This window comes from Eriocheir sinensis, chromosome 60, assembly GCF_024679095.1.
Source record: "Eriocheir sinensis breed Jianghai 21 chromosome 60, ASM2467909v1, whole genome shotgun sequence".
Classification (NCBI taxonomy): Eukaryota; Metazoa; Arthropoda; class Malacostraca; order Decapoda; family Varunidae; genus Eriocheir; species Eriocheir sinensis.
This window is the reverse complement of record NC_066568.1, coordinates 8,292,895-8,317,468: the sequence shown is the minus strand read 5'-3', so window position 1 is coordinate 8,317,468 and position 24,574 is coordinate 8,292,895. Positions and strand designations below refer to the sequence as shown.

The 24,574-nt window shown below is 44.8% G+C and overlaps 1 long non-coding RNA gene across 1 annotated transcript in view; it reads left to right on the top strand.

The window, feature by feature from the left end:
* The window catches only part of LOC126985866 (uncharacterized), a 64,224-nt gene extending 47,783 nt beyond the window's left edge, over positions 1–16,441 (top strand). The window contains exons 3-4 of the long non-coding RNA XR_007739102.1: positions 14,990–15,037; positions 15,263–16,441. This is a non-coding gene — a long non-coding RNA (uncharacterized LOC126985866). The remainder of the gene's footprint in view (positions 1–14,989; positions 15,038–15,262) is intronic.
* The last annotated feature ends 8,133 nt before the right edge of the window (positions 16,442–24,574 follow it).

Sequence of the window (24,574 nt, the reverse complement as noted above, 5' to 3'; positions counted from 1 at the left end):
CTGGTTGGCTCTTACATAAGTGATTTATTTAAATAGCATAGGGATGAGCCAGAGTAAAAAGTCGTGTGCAGCGGGGCCGCGGGAGGGGCAGAGGCATACAGTTAGCAAGTTCAGAGGAGCAGTCGGCATAAAATTATCAATAGAAGCTGACACGGTCGAAACAAGCGCCTGTTTGATGCATTAGGGTGGAGTGCCTATCATTGAAAGCCTGACTGCGTGCACCTTCATATTAGCTAGATGAAAATACACGGAGGCTGACATTCTTTTTCAGAATGCCTTCCTTTTGATAGGAATATAGCAAAGTGAGCGATGGTTTCTTCGAAAATATATTTTAATACGAATTTACTTGAATTATTTGAATCAAATATCATAATACTTTACCTCACAGCCCTTTTGGCGAAGCAAATGAGAGGTGCTCCAGTTTCGTCAGCTGTGCCCCGAAGGATCGGAGGGCACAGCGCTGCCCTCGACCTACTCGGAGAATGGAAAGTCTTCCATTGTTTTCCTTTGCCCAGCTGCCAGCCATATACAAAATCTCTGCCCGCCCTCGAGTAGGGTATGCATGTCATGTGCTGGGGGTGGCCTCTTTAGACGGCCCTTTTGGAGAGAGTAGAGTCAGAAGCTTTTATCTCGTCAGCTCCCCTCCCCTCACTGACTCTTCTATATCTTAAACTTTCCCTCCTCCTGCAGGTTTCTTGCACAAGACTTTCTTCTCAAGCTTACCCCTACTTTATCCGAATCCCTCCAGCAAGAGTTACGCAGCCTCTTCATTCCTTCATTCCTCCCGCTGGCAAACTCTGAAACAGCCTTTCTTCGTCTGTATTTCCTCCCGCCTACGGCTTTAACTCTCATGGGGGGAGTGTCGAGACCTCTCCAACCGAAGTTAATCTTTTTATTGTTGTTGTTCTTTGCCCTCAAGCTACTTTCGTTACTGTAAATGGTAATAGTAATAGTGGCAGTTGCAGTGGTAGTACCGATAGTAGTAGTACTACTAGTAGCAGTAGTAGAAGCAAAGGTCCTGTATATACATGGTAAGATGCACCGCTCCGAGGCTTCCCATTGTAATCGGTAGACGGTGGCGCCGCCCAACGGCTGTGTGGAAGGTTTTCCCCTTCCTCTCTTGCTGAACACGATAACTCCAATCTTCTAGAGAAGGTTGGAGATACCGTGTCGAGTTAAACCCTATTCACACATAGGTGATCTCGGGACGAAAGCTCCACGATACTGGTTCGTTTTTGGTATCGTCGGGAATTGGTGCACTTTGGCCCGTCCCAGAGGTGTGGATTATTTTGGCACGACGCTTGCACGAGTATTGCCCGAATACTGGACGGAAGCTGCACAATCATAACGATGCCTGCCCGACAGCTGCCCGGTATCCGAACGATCGACGACGATCAATCTTGAGATTTGAATTTAGCGGGGTTTTTTTCAGAAGACGATTCCTGCCCGACTAGTGCCCGGCAACAAACGACGGTAAGGAACACTGCCCAATCGCTAAACGAATGCTGCTCGATTACTGGACGAATGGAGAACGACTTCTGACAGCGTATGTGCCGCGCCCTTTCCCTATCTCGCTAATCCGGGAACTGGGTGCGACCTTGACATGTGTGCTGGTGTTGACATGTCGGGCAGCACTCGTTCATATATCGTTCAGCATTCGCTCATGTGAACGATTCGCCGGGCAGCTATTGTGCAGTTACTGTGCAGCTGTTGGGCAGCTGTTGTAACGGTCAAAATTTTAATTTAGTACCCGATCTTTGCACGAGTGCTGCCTAACCTATCACAAAAGATGCATGAATGCTACACGATAGCTGGACGATCACTGCGAGTGCTGCACGATGCCTGCAGCACTCCTGCCCGATCTTTGACAAAGTCACCGGCCAAACCGATGGCGGCCCGAAAAATAAGCGCAGCGCTTATTTTTCGTGTTACTTGCCGACTCATCGTCCAGCAGTCGTGGTGCACGGATTTCCCCAACGATTGCTAGACAATGTGCTACGAATATGAACCCGAATGCTGCACAAATGGCAGTCGGGCAGCTGTCGCGTTCAAGATCGTGTATGTGTGCAAGCCCGTTTACCGTGTTCACCAAGGGAAGAAGGGGACAACCTTCCCCTTCCACACAGGCCATAGGCGACGCCACCTTCAACCGATGACGTTTTCCTCACTGGAGCTGCCGCGAGTGGTGCACCTCACCATTCAAAAGATCTTTGGTAGAAATTACACTTATTATTTTTAACCTATTTTATTGATGATAAGAATTTATTATTTATTGTTGCCTTTATTTGCGTTGATTTTTTTTTGTGTGTGTGTCAATACCATCATAGTTGTTATCGTTTTTGTTGTTGCTGTCGGTGGTGATGGTGGTAGTTATTGTTGTTGATGTTGTTGCTGCTGCTGTTGTTCTTGTTGTTTTGGCAGGTGCTCCTCGTCAAGAAGAAAAATAATAATAAACACGTTTTCTTGAGGTTACTGTGCAGTGCGAAGGGAGGCCGGAGGGAAGGGGGAGGAAGAAATGAGATAAACGTCCAAGGAAGGGAGAGGAGGCGGAGGAGGAACAGGAGGAGAGGAGAAACAATTGGAGAAGATCGAAGAATAGTGTGGGAGGAGGAGGGAATGAGGAAGAGGATAAAGTTAGAGGAGGAGGAGGAGGAGGAGGAGGGTCAAGAAGGGGAAGATGTAAAAGGAAGAAAATGAAGGAGGGGAGAGCGGGGGAAGAGAGGCCAGTGAGGGAGAGATAGAGAAGGAGAGGGAGGGAACCAAAACAGGAGGAGGAGGAGGGAGCCAGGAAGAGAGGAAGGGAGGGGAAGGAGGAGGAGGAGGAAGGGAGAGGACGATGAAGAGTGGAAGAGGGAGCGGGCGAGGGAGAAGGGTGAGGGAGGGGAGGATAATGCAAGGACGTTCACATCTCTCCCCTTCCGACCTTGCCAGGGGGGACGGCTCTCCCCCCTCCCCCCACCTGCAGCTGGTCTAATGATCTCCGTCAGCCCCCGCCCCTCCCCCTCCTCCCCTCCTCCTTTGCCCCTCGTTTCTTCCTTGTGTTCTTGCAGCTTACCCTTCCTTCTCTTCTTTTGTTTTCTTTTTCCTTCCTAATTTCTCATCTCCTCCATCTTTCCTTCCTTTCCAACTCGTTCTGTCGCCTTTGTCATTCTTTGCTTAGAAAAAAGTGACTGACAGACTCGAGGATGGAGATGGCAAACAATAATTGGTTTGCAGGAAGTACCTCGTGTAGGCTGACAGACCCCGTGTAGATTCCTCCTGTATCTTTCTTTAGTAGCCTTCTTTCTTTCTCTCCTTTTTCTTTTATCTTTGTTATCTCCTTTTCCTCCACTTTCTTCCTTTTTTTACTCTAGCCTGCTTTCCTTTCCTACCATACTTTTAATACTATTCTTTCTGCCTTTTCTCCCTCCTTCTCAGCTCTCCATTCATCAATTTCATCACGTCATTCCATTTCACTTGACAAGATTCATCAAGTACACACACACACACACACACACACACACACACACACACACACACACACACACACACACACACCAACCCTTGGCGTCGCTGGTGATGGGCAAACAAGGGATGAAGACTGGCTTAGCGACGCACACCGAAAGTTGCCCATTATTGGCCATGCCTCGGCGTGGGCGCCTGTTAGTCTTTGTGGCGTCCCGCGGGGCTCTTCTTGGACCCTTGATATTCTTCTGCGATCATCACTGTGTAAAGCTTCACCGCTCAGCCTCCTCTCGTCCTTCATTTACTCATCTCAAACCTACACTTCTCCCCTGTTCTCTTTTTATTTGTTTTGTCTACCTTTTAGACATTTTAATACTTGATCTCAGGAGTATTCCTACGCCAATACTGCATTCTTTGTCCTCTTCTGCTTGACATTCCTACACTTGTACGTGTCATGTGCTGTTCACAATTTAGCACATTTACAAAATCGCTGTTAATCAGACAAAAAATTTGCAAAGCGTTTTGACGACGCAAAGAATCATCACTGAGTCGGTGTTGGATCACCTAAGGCAAAAACTCCACGATAAATATATAATTCAGGAAAGTTAGGGTGCGACGTGACAGGCAGGAGGCGCCGCGCGGGGCGCCGAGGGGCGCTGCGTAGATGCCTTGGGTTGTAGCAACAAAAGATAAATGTAAAACTTTGAAGCGAAAAATGTGTGAAAGATATTGAGCTTAAATGCCTTGAGGTCTAAAATTCTCCCAACAATGCAGTGCGGCAGCCAGTAAGTTAGTCTTGTTTTATCTATAGCCTGGCCCGTGTCCGAATCGCCGCTGCTCTAGTGACAGATTCCATTCTTGCGGGAGGCGCACGTTTTGGCATTCTGTCCTTTTATTTTTATTTGCTTTAATGCGGGCAGCAAGAATGCATGTCACTAAGCTCCAATGCGCGGCGTGCGAGGCGACAAAAATGGCGGCGGCTCCTGCGTCCCGGCGAGCTGAGGTGTTCTGTGTCGCCTCAATTACTTATGGCCAGAAAGCTGGTCACTTGTCGCAATCAAAGACTTTTGAACCCTCCACTTGGCTTCTGCGGGAAACGGGACGCTGCCATCATCAGTAATGTCGAGAGACAATGGAAACATTGCCTTGAAGAAAGGCAGCCTGTGCGTGGCCGCAAGGCGATTTCGTCCACCATGCCGTGCGGTGATGGTCACTCCGCCACGCTGAGGTCGTCGTGAAAAGAGCCGTGCAGGGAAGGCCCACGAGGCATCCTTTCTTGCGTAACACACCCCACGGGAGCGGCCGACGAGGCTGTCCTGAAACACGCCTCCCCAAGTAAAATCTATAGTAATGAAAAGACTCGTGGAGTGAACGGGAGTCGATCTTGGTTTATCTTCTCTAATTGATGAACCAACACGAATGAAAAGAAACAGACGTGTAAAGTTAGTTGCGTTAGGCCGTCAGCGCGACGTAGTCAAATGGAGCACCGTGCGGCTGACGTGGTGGTGGTGGTAGTGTGTGTGTGTGTATGTGTGTGTGTGTGTGTGTGTGTGTTGGGGGGGATGAGGCGGCATGAACCAGGCAACAAAGAAAAATCAGCATCAATGTTAAAAATTCCGCCCGCGGCACCGACAGGCTGGGGCCGACTACTGGTGCTAACTAGAGCCAGGGGCCTGCTCATGAGAACCTTTTCCCAGTCAATGGCGTCGTAGGAGTGAATAAGTTTTTATCATCAATGGTAGAGTGAGAGGAAATTCATTATAAAAAAAAGACCGTCATCGATAACCGCATGCCTGCAACGCTAGGGATTTAGCGATCCGAGGGGTGATTGGTTGCGTCTGTTTTAGATTTCAGGCCACATCACCAACAATGGAGCAAGTGTGTGTGTGTGTGTGTGTGTGTGTGTGTAACTCACCACGGCCTGATCGCGAGTTGGACTCGTAATCGCCAGCAGGTACCCTCCCGACAGAGCAAGTGCTCATTTAGTCGATCTCTGGGCACTGCCAGGACCTCACACACCACACACCCCATCCCCCTTGCTCAAGGGGGGACAGTAACCTCTCCTACTAGTGTAGTCAACTGAAAGAATCCGGCCTGAGCGGGCTCGAACCGTCGCCCTGTCAGACCGTGAAGCCTGGCAGCGCAGCGCTCTACCAGTTGCTCCACGAAGAGGTGTGTGTGTGTGTGTGTGTGTGTGTGTGTGTGTGTGACCTGCATTTCTTGGCTATTTTCTCTCTCTCTCTCTCTCTCTCTCTCTCTCTCTCTCTCTCTCTCTCTCTCTCTCTCTCTCTCTCTCTCTCTCTCTCTCTCTCTCTCTCTCTCTCTCACACACACACACACACACACACACACACACACACACACCACACCTGTGTATATATGTAAGCAACCTGCAATACCGGCCTCTTTGTGTGTGTGTGGGGGGGGGGGGGGGCATGGATATAGGTGAATGTGAAGGTGGTGGTGATGGAGGTGGTAATGGTGGTGGTGATGGAGGTGAAGGTGGTAGTGGTGGTGGTCGTTGTGATGGTGATGGTGGTGGTGGTGGTCGTTGCGGTGGTGATGGAGGTGGTAATGGTTGTCATGGTGGTGGTAATGAAGGTGAAGGTGGTAGTGGTGGTGGTCGTTGTGGTGGTGGTCGCAGTGGTGGTGATAGTGGTAGTGGTCGCAGTGGTGTTGATAGTGGTTTTGGTCGTAGTGGCGGTGGTCATAGTGGTGGTTGATAGTGGTGGTGGTCGTAGTGGTGGTGGTGGCGGTATGGTTGGCGCCAGCAGAAGATGATGACGATGATAACATTGTGTTGTACTACATTGTCCATAGGGGAGGAGGAGGGAAGGAAAGGAGGAGGAGGAGGAAGAGAAGAAGAAATGACGGAGTAGAAGAGGAGGAGGTAGATGAAGAGGATGGAGAGAGAAAGAAGATGCAGGATTGGAAAGAGGAGGAGGAGGTGAAAGGATTGAGAGGAGAAATACGAAGAAGAAGAAGAAGAAGATTTACAAGAACAAAATCCTTTCTTAAACTGACCTTCACCATCGCCACCAGTCTTGTTGCTACCTCCCTTCCTCCTCCTCCTCCTCCTCCTCCTCCTCCTCCTCCTCCTCCTCCTCCCTCGGCCAAAAACAAAATATTTTTAAGACCCCCTGCAACACACTCTCAAAACATGATAGGAATCTTCACCACCACCACCACCACCACCACCACCCCAACCCTCTCTACCTCCAGCACCACCACCACCACCACCACCACCACCCCAACCCTCTCTACCTCCAGCACCACCACCAACGACCTCCACAATCATCCCTTGCACTGCCACCACCATCACCATCTCCACCACCTCCACCACCACCTTCAGCCGCCCCCCCCACCCCCCACCCCCACGTGCAACTGGTTTTTTGCAGCCCTACCCACCTCCACCACACGCTCCTCCACCCTTCAATCTCCTCCACTAGTAGGGGATAAAATGCCATAGCTGCTTCACCTAGCCTGAGGGACCGGAAGTGACAGGGTGAGGCCGCCCTGGCAATCTTGTCTTAGCAGGTTGGTAGGTAACGGGCGGAAATCGAATGACCGGATGTATGGGATGAAAGTGTTATTTTTGGGTACGAAGAGGTCGCGAACCAGTTGTACCGGAAATAGGGTGCGAACGCCCGGATGTATGGGATGAAAGTTGTGTTAGGGTCCGATTGAGGTGATTGAACAGAAGTATGAATGTTGTTGTGACTGAAAGTAGGGTACGAACTCGACCGCAAGTGTTCCCGTGAGCGGAGCAGTTGTGTTTTGTTAGGGTCTGAATGAGGTAACGGAAGTATGAATGTCGTTGTTACCGGAAGTTGTGAGTACGAACAGGTGAGTATCTGCGAAGGACCGGAAAGTTTGAGAATCAGTGACCCTTCCATTGTTGTTTGTTTTGGATAGGTAGGAGGGGGAGGGGGAAGGAAGGGTGGCGGGTTTGGGTAAGATTGTAATGTGGTTCGGCCTTGTCCAAGGTTGAAGAGAGAGGGGAGAAAAGGAGAGAAAAAGAGGAGAAAAGGAGAGGAAGAGAAGAAAAGGAAAGAAAGAAAGAGAGGAGAAAAAGAGAGGAAGAGAAAAGAGAAAAGGAGAGGAAGAGAGAAGAGAAAAGGAGAGAGAGAGAGAGAGAGAGAGAGAGAGAGAGAGAGAGAGAGAGAGAGAGAGAGAGAGAGAGAGAGAGAGAGAAGACGAAGATGAAAAAGGTGAAAGAGAAAGGGAGAAAGAGAAACTATATATGAATGACGGGGGACTTGGCTTGTGGTAACACGCGCAAACACTATCACAGATACTATGGAGGATAGCGATGATGGGAAAGTCGTTACGTAAAAGTCGTTACAAATGACACACTTGCTTCCGCCCCTCACCGCCCCCCTCCCAGCTTCCCCTACCCGGCTAGCAAAAAAGTCGTTGGACAAAACACCTGTCCCCCCCCACCTCCACCTTCCTCTAGCAGATGTGATAGGTAACTCCCACTCTCCCGCGTTAGGCGAACAAAGCTGCCCCCTGGTGGGAAATGGCTTAACGTCACGGTGTTGACTCGTCTCTGTTGTGGGATGATAGTATATTTCTCGTGAGAGTGAGAAGCAATGATTTGTGTAAACAGTGTGGGAGACGAAAGTCGTTTAGTGGATCGTGTCGGTCGTGTGTCGACAGTGACCGCCGTGGAGATGACACATTGTTTGAACATTGTGGGAGACGTTTCACATCTCTCCTTCCGTCCATGAGCGTTCTTCACCACGAGCTAACAATGCAGATAAACTCTGTGAAATCTGTGGAATGGTATTAGGCGGGAAACACCTGCCCCCCCCTCCCCCCCCTTCCCGCGTTTTTCCGGGCGTCAAGATAAAAAATTAAACTACCACCGCGGCAGTCTTTATATAAGGAATAGTTAAAATGAATGGGATTTTATGATTTTTATTGATATCTAGTGAGAAACTAACATGCCAAAATCTTATATTAGCTTAATGCAGGTCGATTATTTTTCGTTTGTCTTAAAGCCGAACTTAATCCAGTCTGAATAGTTAAACCATTACATGGACAGAATAAATTTCTAATTACACTCTGTAAAAATACATCTTATTTCTGGATGAGAGGGATTCAGACAAGTTATAGTACACACATATGGCATACATGATAATAATAATAATAATAATAATAATAATAATAATAATAATAATAATAATAATAATAATAATAATAATAATAATAATAATAACACTTAAAATACATCTTAATTCTAGATGAGAGAGATAATTCAGACAAGTTATAGTACACACACATGGCATACATGATAATTAATAATAATAATAATAATAATAATAATAACAATAATAATAATGCAACGTTTTGTGGATCATATGCACGTTTCTAACGTTTCTACTACCTAGTTACCACGTCCCCATCACCTTTTAAGAACTCTTTTACTTCATCCCATTACGCCAATGCTACGTACTGGTACCTTTAATGTGCACATTCCCACAACCTTTCTGATATGCGGGTGGCTTCGTGGTGCAGTGGTTAGCACACTCGGCTCACAACCAAGAGAGCCCGGGTTCGATTCCCGGGCGGAGTTGAAAAATTTTGGGGGGCTTTTCCGATACCCTACGCCCCTGTCCACCCAGCAGTGAATGGGTACCAGGTATTAATCGGGGGTTGTGTCCCGTCTCCTGGGATCTGTTCCCTTCTCCTATAATTCCTTCCCCTCCTGTCTCTTTCCGGCATATGACCACATATGTTGCGCCGACTAAACGAAACTCTCCAACTTCTGCTAAGCACGCCATTACCTGTCTTCTACGTTGTGTAGAGTTTTCACCACTTAAAAAATCCCATTTGCTACACCCCATTGTGTTTTTCTTTTTTTTTTTTGCTACGTTACTGCTTCCTTTAGCGTGAATATTGCCACAACCTTCCTACTAAGCATAGCGTTACCTTTCTGCTACGTTCCTTGCAACGGCTCCTTCTATTACCTGTTACCTGCGTCATACATCATATCCTCGTTTGCTGCTCACAGTCACATAACCATAAATTTTACTTTTCGTTGATGCATATAGACGACACTGAAAATCAATGTAGTTACACTTGAAGATGAGATGATCGTAAAAATCTAACTTGGTCTTAGTCAGCAAATGAGCAAAGCTAAGACAAGACATTCCTAACTTATTATATTTTATTCATACTTTTCTCCTTTCTTTTTTTTTTTTTTTTTTTTTTTTTTTTTGAAAATCAGTATATGCAATCCAATATAACACATTTATTTAGAGCATTTCAAAGTGCTAATTATGGACAGGGTGATTTTTTTTTCATTTGCAAAAAACCGACAGAATAATAGAGTTCGCTAGTTAAGGCACTTGTTCTTTCCAGACATTATGGAAATGATTTTGATGACGGTAAAATCTTGAACTCCATATAAGCATTGTAGCTCTGTTACCTTCACTAATTCCACACATTCATTTGCTTACGGGAGAATATAATAAGAAAGAAAAGATAGTTATTCTTTGAGCTTTCAGAAAAATAGGCAATTTAAACTACAACTTTAACTATATATTTTTTTTCCTAGGCACTAAACAGAAAACAAAAAAATAACTCCCATAACATGACACACAATTCTCAAAATGAATCTTAAGTACATTAGGAAGCAGAGTATACACTTTTTTGGTATAGAAAAATGATTTTGCCGGGATTAAACCTTCCCATACTCATATCCTTGAGCATGAAGACAATGAAGTGTGAAGAAAACAGCAAAATTATAAAAAAATACACTCATCATATTTTTTTTTCTACCCAAATGTTAGATCCCGCCCATACTATGAATCGCGAAAAAAAACTAGGTATTGCTTTTTTTTTCTCGTAGAGGAAAAAATACAATCACAAAGGAGTAGGTCAAGCTGTCAACAACACCAACAAAAACGACAAAAAAAAATAGATATACTTTCCCCTGAAATAAAAATGATCTTACCGAACAAATATATTCTAATGATTGACGTAATACATTAAGGACAAGGTCAACAATACCAAGGGACTATAGTGGGTCCTATTAGACTAATTAGAGAGTAGTGTGGAATGGAGCCAAACCACAGTAAACCACGGGATTAGGTCAACAATATAAGTGGATCCCCAAGATCCTATTAGAAAGTAGTATGTAATGGAACCCAAACACCTGGAAACCATGGAGCCTTTTCTTCATGTGGTCAACGCATGAAGACATGAACACTCAGATATGGCGGAAAATTAAAGAACCATTTTTTTTATCAATTAATGTGACATTATACACCAGTAATGTTAACTTTTATAACCAGAGACCAATGAGGACTAAAATATTTCTGTATTTCCAGTCATAACTATGCCAGAACATTTTTTTCCCCATTAAACCTAGAGAAAGGACGCAGGATAACCATGTGCCTGAACCGGGCCTTCAGAGAAAACCGCCGGTTATCGAAACGCATTGGAGGAAACCAGTTAGTTACTGTATGGAAGGGTATTAGTGACACGTAATCATGTATAACTAAGGTGGGCAGACCTCACTCTCTTATGTGCTTAGCTTATTATTAATCTTTTCACCTGTTAATGATCATTACCAAAAGGGAATACACACTAAATAAATAGAAGATAAGTGAATGTAAAACAAGTACCAAATTAAGCACGATAGGAACCAGACATGCTCTACAGTATTCCGGACATACAGGCTGACAATCAATGATCTAGCATTGTTGAAACCGACAGCTTCATAGGGAATATGTTACTGGATTACAGGTTTACTTTATCCTACTCTTAGCGTATCCTATGCATCATCAAATATTGTATGCAGAGAAAATAAAGGAGTTACCAAATGACTAGCAAATTAAACTGAAAATAAAAGGGTACGACAAGTACACATCAATTTTGGTTACACAAAGTATCAAAAGATAAAAAAAAGTTCATTAATTAAGATTAAGATCAGGTATGTAAAAGGGAATTGCTGCTCAAAAACTAAATACATGTAATTCACAGTATATACAGGACATTGAGTAAAATTACAGAAAAAAATAATAAACCAATAAACATTACGTTTCAGTGAATATTGTTCATATAAATTCTTGCTGGAAGATTCGTACGAGCTCTGGTAATATTTCTGTGGTTTCTGATTTACACAATAGTGTTAACAAAACTTCAGAAACCACAGAAATATTACCAGAGCTCGTATGAATATATATATATATATATATATATATATATATATATATATATATATATATATATATATATATATATATATATATATCATGGGTTCCCAACCTGGGGTAAATAACCCCAAGTGGGGCAATTTGATTTATTTCTTGGGGTAATGGGGAGACGGAGGGCGACTAGAAGAACAAATGTAAGTGAAATCATAGCCATTGTGTAAGGCTTAGACTAGGACAGGCTGAATCTGTCACTTGCTGTCAATTTTATTGAAAAGTTAGATGTTAGACTTAGTCCGTATTAGAAATTAGTTGAAAGGAGATGTAGCAGGACGCAAACAGCCTGCACCAGGCACAGCACCACAAAGTATACGACTCAAAACGTAGAGTTCCCTTCTTTTTCTCCCCTCCATGTCTCCTATTTTTAACGCCTCGCCTTTCTTCTCCTTCCCTTACTCCGTACACCGGAAAAAATAACGTCAGTAATATCGATCACTCAAAGTTTTTTCCACTCCAAGTTTTAAGGTCAAACAGTTCAAGGGAGGAAATGTGGTACAGACATCAGCACGAGTTGTTTCTCGAACTGAGGTCTACGCATTGATCGTCAATTTGTAGCGTCCGGAGTGAACTGAGCACCCCGCACGTACGTACAAGCCATCATCGAGCATGAAAATTTGAGTTTAAGCCGGCCACGAGTGGGCGCGTCCAGGTGTTGCGAGGGGCGAGAGTTCACTGAAGTGACTGACGAAGTTATCAAAATTAAAGCAGGCAACCTCGTAATATTATAACAGGTTTCCTGTTGCTTGCTCCTTCATTCATTCATGTTTCCATGTTTCTCTTTCGCAGTGGAGGCGGCAGACAGGAATTAAAATTATGAAATAATGTATCTTGATTTTTGTAACTCGATAAAGTGTCTCATCACAGGCTGTGGGAAAAACAGTTGGATCTCATGAAATAAATGGAACGAATTAAACTGGAATGAGAAACAAAAAAGTTCAAATCAATATTAAAACAAAAAATCTGACTTGGGCAGCGCAACATGCAGGTGTGGCTCCTCAGGACTCCTTATTGGGTCCATTGCTGCTCTTTAATGACTTGAATTTGGGAACAAGTAGTGGTATTGTCAATTTTGACGATGATGCAAAGGTCGGCGTCTAATTAGAGCAGATCAAGATGCTGGGGTACTGCAAGGTGAACCTGGCAGCTTGCATGATTAATCTGAGAAGTGACGTGGATCTGTCAGGAAGTGTTGAACCCCAAGCCTAGGAAGAAATAACCTCTTGTGTCACTACCATTCACATGATACAGCCCCTGAGCAGATGTAGCTGTGAGAGACGTAGGAGTCTTAGTGAGCTGTGATCACCGACCAAGGAAGCAGTGCTTTCAGTCCTGAAATTTTGCTTGTGCTAATAGAGGACTAATTTTCATTATCAGAAGCAACAGCAATAGAACCGCGGAGCCCATCATCAAGCTTCATTTAGCACCAAATAGACCTCACCCCGGTAAGATACCCAGTTCAGGTCTCCTCATTAATGAATGATCATGAACATACTAGAACTGGTGGAGAGGAGGGTAAAATTATTATTGGGTTGAGGAACTTGCCAAACAGAGTAGACCTAAATGTTTAGATTTGTATTATTTAGATTAGCAAAGGGTACGTGATGATGTGGGAGGTTTATAAACGGATGAAAAACTTAATAAGGGCGATTTCAATAAGATATGATGTTAAGAAGCAGGGCTGAATATGTTATGACGGATATAGTTAGATAAATTTGGATATAATAAGCGAAAAGATGGGGATTAGTTTTATAATGGAGGAGTGGAGCAAGCTTGACAGTCATGTGTTGGCAATACGAAAGACTCCCCAAGAAAAGGTTACATAAATTCATGGAAAGGAAGGAAAGGTGATGCTGTAAGTGGGACAGAGCTGCTCTGTGTGTGACAACTGTCCGCAAGCAGACTCCTTATATTACTGTTTTCTGCTCCTTCAAACAAGACGGCAGATAATTCGGCGTTTTTTTCTTTTCCTTTTTTCTTATCTTCCGCCTTCTCGTTCTTCTTCTTCTTCTTTTTCTTTTTTCTTATCTTCCGCCTTCTCCTTCTTCTTCTTCTTCTTTTTCTTTTTTTCCTTTATCTTCTCTCTCTCTCTCTCTCTCTCTCTCTCTCTCTCTCTCTCTCTCTCTCTCTCTCTCTCTCTCTCTCTCTCTCTCTCTCTCTCTCTCTCTCTCTCTCTCTCTCTCTCTCTCTCTCTCTCTCTCTCTCTCTCTCTCTCTCTCTCTCTCTCTCTCTCTCTCTCTCAAACACACACACACACACACACACACACACACACGTGCTCTCCGCGAGGGCTCTGCTCCTTCTAAGCTAATGAGTTATCCAGATACACACACACACACACACACACACACACACACACACACTCACACACACTAGCGAACTAACAACTGCAGTCTTCTCCCTTCCTCCCCTCACTCATCTCCCTCTCCCTCTCTCTCCCTTCCTTCTCCATCTTTTCGTCACCTCCTCCCTTCTCTCTCCCTCCCCTCCCAGTGGTTCCTCATCATCCTCTTCTTATCTCCTTTCCTCCCTCCCTTCCATCTGACCCCTCGCATTATTTCATCCTTTCGTCACTCTCCCTCCCTCCCTCCCTCCCACCCCGCTCTTGCTAACGCTTTTGGAATGTTACTAAATTTGCTCTCATCACATTTTGACCACATTCTTGATTGTTGTTTCTGTGTGTGTGTGTGTGTGTGTGTGTTTTCGTGCGCGGTCGCTCGAGCGTGTGGATGTAGTAAATTTCAGGCTGGGTGCATGGCTTGTAATTTTCCAACAGGTGTGTGTGTGTGTGTGTGTGTGTGTGTGTGTGTGTGTGTGTGTGTGTGTGTGTGTGTGTGTGTGTGTGTAGGTTTGGATGGGTGGACGGAATGGTAATTGTTATATCCAAAAGCGAAGAAAAAACATATCCTCAGTTCACTTCAATCCTTGGACTAGTATGTCTCTAGAGGTGGCATAGGCCTAAATAGGGGATAAAGATAATTACAGTAATGATAAGTATTATAATAATATCAATATCGATAATGTTAATACTTGATAACAATAATAATAATAATAATAATAATAATAATAATAATAATAATAATAATAATAATAATAATAATAATAATAATGATAGTAATAATAATAATTATTATTGTGTGTGTGTATATATTTTATGAATAATAATTATAATTATAATAGTAATGATAGTAATAATAATAATCATAATAATAATAATAATAATAATAATAATAATAATAATAATAATAATAACAATAATAATAATAATAATAATAATAATAGTAATAATAATGATAATAATAGTAATATTGCTCAATACCCAGCACCGAAATCGAACCAGTGCTGACCCGACGCGACTCCCTGGGGGCACTGTGAGTTCACTGTATTTTTTTCTGGGTTGTTGACTTATAAATCATTTGTAATTGTGATAATAATAATAATTTGATGATAATCACAAAAATGATAATAATTGTAATAATAATGATCATAATAATAATAATAATAATAATAATAATAATAATAATAATAATAATAATAATAATAATAATAAATAATATAATCACGTCGCAGTTTATACAAATTGAAACCCGTTGCAGAGTATTACCAAACTTTCATCAAACCTACGCACATTCAAGACAAAGGTGAGAGTGAATACACTCCCGGACGAAGGACGTTCACCAAGGAACTCTCCCGAGGCAGCGCAGCGCGGGCCACCAACTCGGAGGGAGGCAAGTGGTCTGATTTGATATTTGTTTATGTTCGGTGTAGCTTTCATGTATTCTTTTTACCGAAGACAAAGAATCAAGTATTAACACTTTTTTCCAAAGTGGTCCCCTCTAATTAGGATGTTTGAGATTACCGTCAATATCATTCGATACAAAATATATAAAAAAATAACATATTGGAGAATAGTGAAGGAAAGCAGTAAGCAGCGCAAGGAAAGTGTACAAAAGAAAACAATAAATATGTAGCCTCAAAAAAGACGCGCAACTTGCGATTCTTAAAAAAAAAAAATTAAAGTAACGGGAAAAAATGTTGCCATAGAAAACAACATTTCTAGAAATACAAAAGTAGAGAAGTAACAGACGGGAAGAATTAACATGTATCTCGAAGTTTAACAAGAAAAAATCAGTCAGAAAACGAAATAATAAGGTATTTATAAAATATTAAGTTCGTAAGAAATAATAAATAAAAGCATATGAAAATCATAAACAAATATTTTAATAAAATAAATGGATAAAAAAATATATGTAGAAAATATAAAATTAGAGTGTTACTGTAGTAGAGAAAGAAAAGAAAAGGAAATGTGAAAATAAAGAAATAAAGAATGAAACCAAAGTGACGAAGTAAACAAGTATAAGAAAAAAAGAAACAAAGTTAAACAAAATAAGAGGAGGCGGTGGCTGAGTGGTTAGCGTGTCGGTGCCGCGGCCAGGAGGACGCGGGTTCACGTCCTGCTCGCCGCCACAAGCTGGTGACCGAGAGGGTCAAAGATGAGCTCCGGGGCTGCAGCATGAGCCAAGCAAGACGGCGTCACTATAAGCACTTGCCTGCGCCACAACGGGCTGGAGTCGACCATCAGGCCTTATCAAGAAAGCCTCCCGGCGCCATACGCAGAAACGTAAAATAAAAAAAAATAAAAAAAGTAAAACCAGGTAACAAACTAAGGTAAAATAAAGAATAAGAAGTAAGTTAAGTAACCAAGTAACTAATAAAGTAACAAAATAGACGAGTTAGAAATGTAACCAAAAAAGAAACAAAAAATAAAAAAATAGAAGTAACAATAAACGTAGTAACCGAACTATAAAGCATCGAAACAACAAAGTGTCAGAGTAATCAAAGAAATCAAAGTGACATTAAATATCAGAGTAAACAGAATACTAACAAAGCAAAGAAAATAATAAAGTACAAAAAGTATGTAAACAAGGCAACAACTCAATACAAAGAATCAGTAGAATAATAAAGAAAGTAAGAATGCCACAAAGCAAGAAGGGAAGTATTTAAGTAAACAGCTAAATCTCTTTGGCGCCGTGGCTGTAAATTAACCCGTCCACTGCGATTGGAACGAATTTGACTTGCACTGGTAGCCTGGTAACATACACTCCAAGGTCTTTCTCTGCCTCTGTGGTGGATAGTGGAGTGTTTCCCATGTGGTATTGGTATGCTGGATATCCCTTCACTGGTAGCCTGGTAACATACACTCCAAGGTCTTTCTCTGCCCCTGTGGTGGATAGTGGAGTGTTTCCCATGTGGTATTGGTATGCTGGATATCCCTTCACTGGTAGCCTGGTAACATACACTCCAAGGTCTTTCTCTGCCCCTGTGGTGGATAGTGGAGTGTTTCCCATGTGGTATTGGTGTGCTGGATATCCCTTCACTGGTAGCCTGGTAACATACACTCCCAGGTCTTTCTCTGCCTCTGTGGTGGATAGTGGAGTGTTTCCCATGTGGTATTGGTATGCTGGATATCCCTTCACTGGTAGCCTGGTAACATACACTCCAAGGTCTTTCTCTGCCTCTGTGGTGGATAGTGGAGTGTTTCCCATGTGGTATTGGTATGCTGGATATCCCTTCACTGGTAGCCTGGTAACATACACTCCAAGGTCTTTCTCTGCCTCTGTGGTGGATAGTGGAGTGTTTCCCATGTGGTATTGGTATGCTGGATATCCCTTCACTGGTAGCCTGGTAACATACACTCCAAGGTCTTTCTCTGCCTCTGTGGTGGATAGTGGAGTGTTTCCCATGTGGTATTGGTATGCTGGATATCCCTTCACTGGTAGCCTGGTAACATACACTCCAAGGTCTTTCTCTGCCTCTGTGGTGGATAGTGGAGTGTTTCCCATGTGGTATTGGTATGCTGGATATCCCTTCACTGGTAGCCTGGTAACATACACTCCAGGTCTTTCTCTGCCTCTGTGGTGGATAGTGGAGTGTTTCCCATGTGGTATTGGTATGCTGGATATCCCTTCACTGGTAGCCTGGTAACATACACTCCAGGTCTTTCTCTGCCCCTGTGGTGGATAGTGGAGTGTTTCCCATGTGGTATTGGTATGCTGGATATCCCTTCACTGGTAGCCTGGTAACATACACTCCAAGGTCTTTCTCTGCCCCTGTGGTGGATAGTGGAGTGTTTCCCATGTGGTATTGGTGTGCTGGATATCCCTTCACTGGTAGCCTGGTAACATACACTCCCAGGTCTTTCTCTGCCTCTGTGGTGGATAGTGGAGTGTTTCCCATGTGGTATTGGTATGCTGGATATCCCTTCACTGGTAGCCTGGTAACATACACTCCAAGGTCTTTCTCTGACCCTGTGGTGGATAGTGGAGTGTTTCCCATGTGGTATTGGTGTGCTGGATATCCCTTCACTGGTAGCCTGGTAACATACACTCCCAGGTCTTTCTCTGCCTCTGTGGTGGATAGTGGAGTGTTTCCCATGTGGTATTGGTATGCTGGATATCCCTTCACTGGTAGCCTGGTAACATACACTCCAGGTCTTTCTCTGCCTCTGTGGTGGATAGTGGAGTGTTTCCCATGTGGTATTGGTATGCTGGATATCCCTTCACTGGTAGCCTGGTAACATACACTCCAAGGTCTTTCTCTGCCTCTGTGGTGGATAGTGGAGTGTTTCCCATGTGGTATTGGTATGCTGGATATCCCTTCACTGGTAGCCTGGTAACATACACTCCAAGGTCTTTCTCTGCCTCTGTGGTGGATAGTGGAGTGTTTCCCATGTGGTATTGGTATGCTGGATATCCCTTCACTGGTAGCCTGGTAACATACACTCCAAGGTCTTTCTCTGCCTCTGTGGTGGATAGTGGAGTGTTTCCCATGTGGTATTGGTATGCTGGATATCCCTTCACTGGTAGCCTGGTAACATACACTCCAAGGTCTTTCTCTGCCTCTGTGGTGGATAGTGGAGTGTTTCCCATGTGGTATTGGTATGCTGGATATCCCTTCACTGGTAGCCTGGTAACATACACTCCAAGGTCTTTCTCTGCCCCTGTGGTGGATAGTGGAGTGTTTCCCATGTGGTATTGGTATGCTGGATATCCCTTCACTGGTAGCCTGGTAACATACACTCCAAGGTCTTTCTCTGCCCCTGTGGTGGATAGTGGAGTGTTTCCCATGTGGTATTGGTGTGCTGGATATCCCTTCACTGGTAGCCTGGTAACATACACTCCCAGGTCTTTCTCTGCCTCTGTGGTGGATAGTGGAGTGTTTCCCATGTGGTATTGGTATGCTGGATATCCCTTCACTGGTAGCCTGGTAACATACACTCCAAGGTCTTTCTCTGCCTCTGTGGTGGATAGTGGAGTGTTTCCCATGTGGTATTGGTATGCTGGATATCCCTTCACTGGTAGCCTGGTAACATACACTCCAAGGTCTTTCTCTGCCTCTGTGGTGGATAGTGGAGTGTTTCCCATGTGGTATTGGTATGCTGGATATCCCTTCACTGGTAGCCTGGTAACATACACTCCAAGGTCTTTCTCTGCCTCTGTGGTGGATAGTGGAGTGTTTCCCATGTGGTATTGGTATGCTGGATATCCCTTCACTGGTAGCCTGGTAACATACACTCCAAGGTCTTGCTCTGCCTCTGTGGTGGATAGTGGAGTGTTTCCCATGTGGTGTTGGTGTGCTGGATATCCCTTCACTGGTAGCCTGATAACATATACTCCCAGGTCTTTCTCTGCCTCTGTGGTGGATAGTGGAGTGTTTCCCATGTGGTGTTGGTGTGCTGGATATCCCTTCACTGGTAGCCTGGTAACATACACTCCCAGGTCTTTCTCTGCCTCTGTGGTGGATAGTGGAGTGTTTCCCATGTGGTATTGGTGTGCTGGATATCCCTTCACTGGTAGCCTGGTAACATACACTCCCAGTCAAGTAGTTTAAGTAATTCGTAAAATAACACAGCTTCTTCAAAGGCAGGAAAGTCTAATACATGGAGGATATATTTTTTTATTTAATTTTTGTTTCTTTTTTAACATTTCGTCAAGTTGAAGACAAACAGGAAAACGAAATCAGAGTTATTTTTCTCCTTCATTTGTCGAGGAAGCGTTCCCGAGTCAATACTTTTCGTTTTCTTTTATTTTCTTTGGTTTCTACAAGTTCAGTAACTAATTCTCTCCATTTACCATTATTAGTGTATGTTTTTTTGTGGGTTTTGTTACGATTCCCTTTTTTCTTATCTTTATTTCTTTTGTCTTCTTGATTTACTTTTTTCTCTGTACAATCCCAGCTCATGTTTTTTTTTAATTCTGTTTTTTCCGTTTTCTCTTCTTTTTCTCTTCCCTTTCTTCTCTTTCTCTCTCTCATCCTCTTTCTTTCAACCCATTTTCCTCTTCTATCTAGGAGAAGGGAGAGGAAGAGCAAAAGTAAGAGGAGGAGTTTGAATATAAAAAAGAGGAGGAAGGCGAGAGGGAAGAGGAGGACCGGTCAGGAGTGATTGCCTTTTAAATCCCGGTGAGTCACATGATGCTCCCATCCCCGCCACCACCTCCCAGCCCCTCCCCGCCCCCTCTCACCCACTGTTCTCACCCCACACACTCCTGCCTCCCCTACTCCCTCTCCCTATCTTCACACACCCTCTCATCCTCCTCCTCCTCCTCCCACCCTCACCATTTTCATTACCTAACGTGTCCGTCGCCATATCCTCCTCCTCCTCCTCCTCCTCCTACTACTACTACTACTACTTTTTTTTTTTACTACTACGGGCCTCCATCTGTTAGAGTTGCGTTGTGAGGGGTATATTCTCTCATATCCTTTCACAAAGCAATTCATTGGCCCCACCCCGCCAATGACTGTGGCCGACAACCATCTTTATTTAATATTACAAACTTTACTAAACATTTTATTTTTAAGCTACTACACACACACACACACATACACACATCTCTTTGGAAGCAGTTGCCTTCCTCCTGCCGACAGTCTTCTAGCTCTTGGATTCCTCCGCAATGTCACCCTGCTTTTATCAATATGTTTATGCTGGCTGCTCTTCTGAACTTGCTAACTGCATGCTTCCACCACTGCGCACGACTTTCAAATTTAGCTCATTTCCATGCTATCCAGAAGATGACATGGAAGAGGTAACTAGCAACTTCGTTCTTTCATGTCTTTCTCTGGTAAACTCTGCGATTGCCTTCCTTCCTCATTATTTCCGCATTCCTACGACTTGAACTCTGAAGAAAGGCGTGTCGAGATACCTCACTTACCGAATTTGATATTTCACCATATTAATACTGCATGTGAAAACAGCGCTTAGCAATTTTTTTTTATTTAATGTGATCTTGAGCTGCTTCCCTTACTGTAAAAAGTAAGACTATCTATCTGTCTTTCTATCTGTCTATCTATAAGTATTTACTCAGTTATGATTTATACTGATGAGCTACGCTCGCGCGCGCATGCTTGTGTGTGTGTGTGTGTGTGTGTGTGTGTGTGTGTGTGTGTGTGTGTGAAGGTTTATACAGATGACCGTGGCCTTACGAACTAGGGAGAGGAGAAAAGGAGGAGGAGGAGGAGGAACAGAAAAGGGAAAATGAAGAGAAAAAGAAAAAGAAGAGGAATAAAAAGAAAAAGAATAAGAAGAAGAAGCAAAAGGAGACACAGAGAGAGAGAGAGAGAGAGAGAGAGAGAGAGAGAGAGAGAGAGAGAGAGAGAGAGAGAGAGAGAGAGAGAATTTTATTACATTTATCCTGCTAATGGCTCGAGCTACTGAGTGTTAACACAAGATAAGAATAGATAAGGTTGTGTTGATGGTGGTTGTTGGGGGGGGGGGGGGTAGTAGGGGCGGTGTGAAATTTTATGCATTCTAATGGTAAACACAAGACCAACAAACCTGTCAGCAACAAACTCAGCACACACACACACACACACACACACACACACACACACACACACACACACACACAGATCTTAATTTGATAATCAAGCCTCATTTGCCTTAGACTCCTCCTCCTCCTTCTCGTCGTTCTCCTCTTCATCGTCATCATTATAATCATCAGGAGCAGGCACGAAGATTCTCGAGAAGATTGTTCAAGGCACACCGCCCCTGCCGCCACTACCTGCCATGCTTCGTGGAGATAAATATGTGCAGTGAGCTGCCCGACGCGTAAAATCACCATATTAGGGAGTAGGCAGCCATGCATCAATCGAAAGGGCGTAAGCCACTCCCACTGAGGCATATACGGGTGGCGAGAAGGTGCTGCAAGCCCATAAAGGACCTTCCCTCGTCCTTACCTTCCGTTTCCCTATGTCTCATTAGCACCAGAGAGGAGGAGTTTAGCTTCTACATACACGCCAACTACACACACGCGACAAACACCATGTCTTCGAGGGTTAACACAATCATACAGTATTTTAGTTGGAGTAATAGTAGAGGGGCAGGGACGGCAGGGACCTCACCGAACACTTTGAAAGGAGAACAACGATCGTAAGTGGATGACCTGTAGGTTAAACACGAGGTAGCTTTAAAATATGGGAATTTATAAGATAATACAGACTAGCAAAACTCTCCCCGGAGATTAAAAGGCAAAGTTGGGAGCATACACGATAGCTGCTCGTGGCGGTTTGCTCATCCGTCCCGTTGGCCGTCCGTTTGAACCTGTGGTGGGTGAGAAGTTGAGGACCCGTCAACTCGACACAGGGCCATTGTAACATCCGAGTTACCACTGTGTACATTCCTTCTCCAGATTTACCTAGGCACCCACTTATCGACCATTTGACAGGAAGGATGATCAGGTGGGTGGCCTCCACGCCGACTGCCTTTGCCGTCGGGCGTGAGTAGCCCTACCGACGAGCGTGAGTAGCCCCACCGACGCGCGTAAGTAGCCCTACCGACGAACGTGAGTAGCCCCACCGACGCGCGTAAGTAGCCCTACCGACGAACGTGAGTAGCCCCACCGACGCGCGTAAGTAGCCCTACCGACGAACGTGAGTAGCCCCACCGACGAACGTGAGTAGCCCCACCGACGCGCGTAAGTAGCCCTACCGACGAACGTGAGTAGCCCCACCGACGCGCGTAAGTAGCCCTACCGACGAACGTGAGTAGCCCCACCGACGCGCGTAAGTAGCCCCACCGACGCGCGTAAGTAGCCCCACCGACGAACGTGAGTAGCCCCACCGACGCGCGTAAGTAGCCCCACCGACGAACGTGAGTAGCCCCACCGACGCGCGTAAGTAGCCCCACCGACGCGCGTAAGTAGCCCCACCGACGAACGTGAGTAGCCCCACCGACGCGCGTAAGTAGCCCTACCGACGAACGTGAGTAGCCCCACCGACGAGCGTGAATAGCCCCACCGACGCGCGTGAGTAGCCCCACCGACGAGCGTGAGTAGCCCCACCGACGAGCGTGAGTAGCCCCACCGACGAGCGTGAGTAGCCCCACCGACGAGCGTGAGTAGCCCCACCGACGAGCGTGAGTAGTCCCACCGACGAGCGTGAGTAGCCCCACCGACGAGCGTGAGTAGCCCCACCGACGAGCGTGAGTAGCCCCACCGACGAGCGTGAGTAGTCCACCGACGAGCGTGGTAGCCCCACCGACGAGCGTGGTGGCCCCACCGACGAGCGTGGTAGCCCCTCGACGAGCGTGGTGGCCCACCGACGAACGTGAGTAGCCCCGACGCCCGTCAGTAGCCCCACCGACGACCGTGAGTAGCCCCACCGACGAGCGTGAGTAGCCCCACCGACGAGCGTGAGTAGCCCCACCGACGAGCGTGAGTAGCCCCACCGACGAGCGTGAGTAGACCCACCGACGCGCGTAAGTAGCCCTACCGACGAACGTGAGTAGCCCCACCGACGCGCGTAAGTAGCCCTACCGACGAACGTGAGTAGCCCCACCGACGCGCGTAAGTAGCCCTACCGACGAACGTGAGTAGCCCCACCGACGCGCGTAAGTAGCCCTACCGACGAGCGTGAATAGCCCCACCGACGCGCGTGAGTAGCTTTGCTGCAACGCTGCTGAGAAGCGATGGTAAGTGGCCCTGTCTGAAAGGGGATTAACAGCCGTGCTAATAAGGTACCGAGTTTAATTTCTATGGTCATTAGCAATAGAAGCGCTAGTCATCCTCAAGACATAAGTAGCATTTGTCAGACCTCATCTCGATTATCCGGTTCAATTCTGGTCACTTTACTATAGAATGGTAATATAGTATAAAGTACTATATTAAGATGTTAGAATCTCTGCAGAGGAGAATGACAATAATAATTCTCGGATTCAGAAACATACTAAATGAGGATAGACTTAAACAATTACATTTGCATTCTCTAGAAAGGCGAAGGTTGCAAGGAGACTCTATCGATGTATATAAAGGGATGAAGGGCTTTAATGAGAGTGATGTTAATAAGGTTTTTGTGGTAAGTGAGCCAAGTAGGACACGTAGTAAAGGGTTAAGGCAACGGAATTTTGTTGCCTGTTCTTCCAGGTTTCCTCCTCCTCCTCCTCCTCCACTCTTCTTATTTTTCTTATTATTTTTCTTCTTCTTCTTCTTCTTTTTCTTCTTCTTTTCTTCTTCTTCTTCTTCTTCTTCTTCTTCTTCTTCTTCTTTGTCTTCTTCTTCTTTGTCTTCTTCTTCTTCCTCTTCTTCTTTGTCTTCTTCTTCTTCTTCTTCTTCTTCTTCTTCTTCTTCTTCTTCTTCTTCTTTGTCTTCTTCTTCTTCCTCTTCTTCTTTGTCTTCTTCTTCTTCTTCTTCTTCTTCTTCTTCTTTGTCTTCTTCTTTTTCTTCTTCTTCTTCTTCTTCTTCTTCTTCTGCTTCTGAGTAAAGAACGACGCAAGGCCCAAGCGATGCAATCTCTTCACGCCGCAGAAGGGATCACCACAAGGGGTTTATTCCAGGTCTTCAAGTACCCGGACATTCAATAACGTCGATCACTCCGGGTCTTTCTTACTTCTAAAATAACTCAGTAACTAGAAGTAA